Here is a 6,000-nt window from a genome sequence, read left to right as displayed (position 1 = left end):
CGGGCTGGGGGCTGCAGCCGGGCGGGCTGGGGGCTCCTAGGCAGGGCACCTCGGTCCTTTATCCGCTGCAATCTCCGGAGCGGGGAGCATCCGGGATCCGAGCCGGTACCGGGCCCACTGGCGCGCTGAGCAGCTGGAGCCGGGCGCGGCCTCCCGCATCCCCCCCCGGGGGCCCCTCCAGGCTGGGCCCGGCGCGCCGCGCTGCTCCCGGTCGCTCCAGGCTCCTCGGCCGGTGCAGCCCGTGTCTCCTCCCCTCGCTCCGAGCGGCCAGGGCCGGATGTGACAGCAGCGCAGCCCGCACTGGAAGTGACGCCTCCTCCTGAGTCCTGTTCCCTGCAAAGCCCCCGGGGAAGGAGGCGCTGGAGCCTGGTGCAGAGGGAAGGGGGCTGCATGCTCGGCGGGCTGCAATGTGTGCACCGGGGGGGCTTCATCGCTCCGTGCATGTCGGATGCATAATTCATAAACTGCAGCAATTCCCCCCCCCCCCGGGTTTGCATGGCTGCTATTTCCATGCTTAATTGGATGAACTCTTCACCCCACCCTTTGCAAGCCCGAGCTTGCTTCATTCGCGGCAGCGAACGCCCTGTGCACGCTTCGTGCTTGGATGCCCCCGCCCAGTGACTCTGGAAGCCGTGCAGAATGGGGCGGCGAGGTAGTCACACTGCATATGCTGTCTGTAGTGACACGATCCCCACTTCCTTATTTGCAGGCTGCGCACGGGGTCGGGGCTTCTTGCCCAGGAACATGGGTGACAGAGGCGGGAGTTTCCGTCAAGCGGCATTAAAAACTCCTCGGATTAGCAGGAAGAGGCCACTCCACCCACGAGGTGAGCCGGGAGGGTTCAGGTGAGGTGACCTGTCCCATTCCGAGCACTCCAGCTGTATCCCCTGTGCCATGGCTGGCATGATCCAGCCACGGGTCCCTGCTGAACCAGGGATAAAACGACAACCCTGAGCAACTTCCCTGAGTTTTTCATCGGTGGATCTCAAAGCACTTTACAGAATGGGAAACTGAGGCACCTGGGTGAGTGTCGGAGCCAGAGCTAGAATCCAGGTGGCAGTGTAGACAGGAGTCTGGGTTCTCTTCCCGGTTCTGCTGTGCGATCTTGGACCAGTCACTTCTCTGCCTCCCCTGTATGTCATGTCTATTTCGGGGGTGAGCTCTTGGGGACAGGTACTGTCTCTTATTACCTGGATGTACAGCACCCTGCACAACCGGGCCTCTAAGCGCTACCGTAACACCAATAACAGCTCTCCCGGTCCAGTGTCCCATCTCATAACACGCCTGATCAATAACAGGTTCTGCATCTGGTGCTTAACTGGCCCCCGCGTTACCCTAATATTGGAGCACCTCACAGTCTTTAACATACGCCAGGCAGGGCAACAATCCCCGTTGAACCGATGGGGGGAGCTGAGACGCAGGGAGACGACGTGACGTGTCCAAGGGCCATGCAAAGAATCTGTGACCGAGCAGCAGTTTGACCCCTGATCTCCCACCTCCTAGGCTAGCGCCCTGCCCAGCCTTCGCCTCTCATGCAGGAGTGATCCACTTGTACTAAACGTGTCAACCTGTTTTGGTGTTTTAATTGGCATGCTCCAAAGAGGCTCTGCTGTGGCACAGCTCCAGTGATCTTAGCATGATCCACGCGGGCACCAAAGAGGCTCTGCTGCGGCACAGCTCCAGTGATCTTAGCATGATCCACGCGGGCACCACATGGATGGCACAGCAGCAGCGGATGGCAAAGGTCCCATTATTTTAGCAGGGATGTTGGGTACTCTCAGCTCTGCACCTGGACGGCTGTTTTCAGAGCCGGGAATAACATAAAGCTCCCAAAGTGGAAGCCTCATTTGTAAAAGTAACAGAGCAGTAAACCAAGGGCATGCGCACGCGGCATTGGGGCCGATCGTTTCCTGGGATCGAATAGCCTCGCATTGCAGGGGCGTGTGGCTAGGATTCTTCGGCCGTGGCTACACGAGAGAGTTGCCCCAGTTTAGCGTCAATGGGTTTTACAACCAATGTAGTGAAATCAGTGCAGATCCCTGTATGGCCGCTCTTACTTCGGTTTGACAGCAGCTTAGTGGGGAGGCCATGCGGCCTAGTGGACAGAGACTGGGACGCAGGAGACCTCTGTTCTATTCCCGGCTCTGCTGCTGGGTGACCGTGCGCAAGTCACTGCCCTTCTCCGTGCCTCAGTTTCCCCATCTGTAAAATGGGGAACACGATACTGACCTTGTTTGTAAAGCGCTTTGAGCTCAGCTGATGAAAACCTGTATAAGAGCTCGGTACAGAAAACTTGACAATGCTGCTGAGACCACAGCCTATCGTGCTAAGCAATATTGTCCTTGTACTCCATGCCTGCAGTTGTCTCTTGACTTATACTTAGATCATAAGCTCCTTACATGCAGTAAGGGAAGAACTGAGAACCGGGGCCTGAATGTGCAGATTTGTAGCGTTTCTATGTCCCATTATAAAACCCGAGGTGCCCCCTTCACAGGGGTTGGATATTTGGAGTGCTCCAGCTGTCATGACAACCAGACTGGGCATCAGAGTCCAGACCTTCCTGAAAATCATCCTTTCCAGCACCTCCAGCGGCAGCCTTCCATGCCCAGCAGTCACATCCTGCGCGCTGGCAGAGCCCGTTACCCAGTGGGCATTGCACAGGGGAGGAGGGGACTGGGGTGCTGGGCCTGCGGGTGTGAGGAGCACACAGGGTGGGTCGAGTGCAAAAATCATTCACAAGCTTCAGAAGGCAGAGCTACGCTGCCGCCAGTGGCTGAAATCACAGCCTCCAGCCTGGAGCCTCACAGTGCAGCCAAGGTATGTGAGCCTCTGCTCTAACCACACCCTCATAAGGGTGCATCTTCACTGTAAGGCTTTGCCCTTAACCCAGCTCCCGTCCACACACAAATCCCTCTGACCCGAGTGGAGTGGTGCTTTCAACCCAGGCTAGCTGGCCCAGTGGAGGGGATAGGCTAACATGTTGGTGCTGCTTTCACTAGGGCTGGTAACCCCACCCCATTGTGCAGTGAGGATTCAGGGTAAACCACCTGAGTGTGATAGTCCTCCAAGCACCTTCCCACAATTCCCCGTGTGCCCAAAAGACCAAGTTCTCCCTCAGTTCACTAGGAAAGAGTCATAGAGCAGCTCAGGCTATTGCCAAGGGATATAGCCCCACAAGTCCTAGCAGCACACACAAGCAAGTGGCCAGTACCAGCCGCTTCAGCGCGAGGTGCAAGACACCCCTCAGTGGACATATATGGAATAATCTGCCCATGGGGGACATTACTTCCTGACCACTGCGGCCAACTAAGGCTCTGAAGCATGAAGGTGTATTTCTTATAATCTCCCATTGAATGGGATGGTGGCTGCTCTATTTTTTTTTAAATGTTTTTTGTTCCCGAAACCCTGTTTTTCATCAAAGAAATTTCACCCACCTCTAGTCCACACCCATCCTGCTGGCCCAGCCCACCAAGCCCCCTTCTGTCCTCCTGGCTCTTCACCCACTACCCCCACCGGCCCCAATCTGACTGCTCCTCAGCCTAAATCCTGACCTGATTCAACCCACCTCCTCACTGCTGGCCTGCTGAGGGAAGCTGTCAGGGAGGGTGTCATGTCAGGAGGTGGGGCAGTGCCCCAATCCCCTTTTCCCAGCATAGCCTGCCCTAGTGGAAGCCCCAGGGAACAACCTCCCTCCGAGGTGGCATCCACCTGGAAATTAACCAGCCTCCCAGACGCTGCTGAGTGCTTGCAAAGGGCTTTGATGCTCCCAGATGAAAGGAGAGCTACAGGCCTGCAGAACTGGTTACTGTCCTTCTTCTCTAGGGCTGGCCCAGGCTTGCAAACCCCACACACCTGCTGGTCCCAGTTCAGTGACGTATCTGTACCCCTCTCTGTTCACTCAGAGCCTCAACCTCGTTTATAAGCCCGAGTCTGATTTACCTCGGGTGACTAATTCAGTCTGGGTATAAAATGCACGTCAGTCTGCTCACAGGCCCCCTCCCTCCCCCGGCTGCCCCCCTGCCAGCTGACCCCATTACCAGCTGTGGGGGGGCCACAAATCATGCCCGGAGCCAGCCCCATGACCAGTTGGGGGTCAAATGACCGCGCAGACTGGGCCGAAGAGCTCCTCTTCCCCATTAAGATGGTGACAATAAGGGCGACGCCTGGCACTAGACAGCCGGTCTAAGCGAGGTAGATGTGTCACATCAGACGGGACCCATAGCCCCAGCTGACCCAGGGGGGATTAACTGGCCTGGCAACCCAGTCTGGAAACCGGCTCGCCTAGATGGAGCATGGAGCCAGCCAGACTTTGACAATAGGTAGGGATCTCCTGGCCTGGGGAAACACCCTCAGCAAACAGCAGAGGAGCCTTGGATCAATACAAACAAGGTGTCACCTTTCCATGGAGTCTCTCAGCCAAAGTGCTTGGTAAACATTTGTTAATGGAGTCTCACAACGTCCCCTTGGGAAGGTGAGTTGCATTGGGCTGGCTGGGACTTTACGAAACAGAGACGCTCCCTGATCTGTGTGGTTATTAAAGATCCCATGATGCTTTGAACCAGGGTAGCAGTTGGTCCAAGGCTTAGATTTTGCAGTGTGCTGTCCACCGGCTGCCTCCTGGCAGGCACGCTCCACCCTAGAGGGGGTGCATGGCGGTGGTGGGGGACGGGTGGTGTTACTCAGCGTGGCCACAGTCTTAAGGGCCTGAGCACTTTTTGCTCCCTGCTGTGAGCAGCACCGTACAGGATCAGGCCCGTGGAGCGAGCCGGTTCCGTCACATTCGTTCACTTCCCCCCAGGGCAGAGAGGCCAACTTTGGAGCACGGCAGAGGCACCTCAGCGTGGTGCACCTCACAGGCACCTCAGCGAGCTCTCCCCCACCCCCACCCAAGCCGGATGGGAGGCTGGGAATTTCTATCAGAGGCTGGTGGGTGAAGACAGGCTGAGAACCGGCCTCTGGTTCCCCCTTGCTTGGCTGGCAGAGCGCGCCCCGTCCTGGCAGAGCCGTGACTCAGAGTGGAGGGTAGGGCCATGCTAGTCAGAGCAGGTTCTGCCCCTTCTCCAGCCACGGTGCTAAAAGGCCTTGCACCCCCTTACTGCTGCAAACTGTACAAAGCAGGGTTGGTGGGGAGAGGGGATAGCTAGGTCCCATCTCCCCCTCTCGTATTGTTCCCCAGTGGCATAGCCCTTGCTGACACCCCAGCTGGCATCCCCCAGACATGTTCCTGGTCAGGCCTGGCGGTTGGCTGCCAGGAGAGCAGAAGGCAGAGCCCTCAGCGGAGGAGAGCCTTGCACCGGCAAAGGGTGTGAGCAGGTGGTGAGTACGACACAGCAGGCCGGGGTGGGGCTTCTGAGTCTAGTCTCTCTGCAGGCTGGGATCCCTCGCCTGCCCCGGAACGAGGACACAGCCCTGTCCCACAGGAGGGAAGGAGCCCGAAGCTGTAAAACGCCGCCTGTGCTGATGGGGTTCGGGGAATGACGACGGCCCTTGGCCCTTCTCCAGCACCGTCCTTCCACGGCTCTCAGAGCGTTGCACCAACAGGAATGAATCAGCCCCAGGGCTGGGTCATAGCGATAGCCCCATTCGACACGGGGCCACTCGAGCCCGGAGACAGGATGTGACTTACATGAGGTCACCCCGCGAGTCAATGACGGAGCCAGGAACAGAACCCAGGAGTCCTGACGCCCATGGCTTAACGTGGTCCAACAAAAGTCAGGATGGGGGGGAAGGAATCATCGTCTATGGCAAGGGAAGTGACATTGCATCTGCCTGCCCCCCATCAGTTCTGCGCCCCCTGCACCTGCTGGGATTCCTTGCCCCCCAGCCCTTCCCAGGTGGGTGCTGCAGGGAGAGGAGCCACCCGGTCCCCATTGCTCCCAGGAAGGGAGCGGGGAGCCGACTCACCCTGCGCTGATGGGCTCTTTAGCTCCCTCCTCTCCTGTGAGAACGGTGGGGGCTTGCGATCATACTGCCTGCCTCTGATTGGCTGCTCTACCCCGG

The 6,000-nt window shown here is 58.0% G+C and overlaps 1 protein-coding gene across 1 annotated transcript in view; it reads right to left on the bottom strand.

Moving 5' to 3' along the window:
* The window catches only part of ABHD17A (abhydrolase domain containing 17A), a 24,485-nt gene extending 24,222 nt beyond the window's left edge, over positions 1–263 (bottom strand). Inside the window, exon 1 of the mRNA XM_024208233.3 lies at positions 50–263. The gene's annotated coding sequence lies outside the window, so the exon portion shown is untranslated. The remainder of the gene's footprint in view (positions 1–49) is intronic.
* Between the last annotated feature and the right edge of the window lie 5,737 nt (positions 264–6,000).

Source organism: Terrapene carolina, unplaced genomic scaffold (assembly GCF_002925995.2).
Source record: "Terrapene carolina triunguis isolate 2854851 unplaced genomic scaffold, T_m_triunguis-2.0 Scaffold194, whole genome shotgun sequence".
Taxonomy (NCBI): Eukaryota; Metazoa; Chordata; order Testudines; family Emydidae; genus Terrapene; species Terrapene triunguis.
This window is presented reverse-complemented; position numbering and strand designations above follow the sequence as displayed.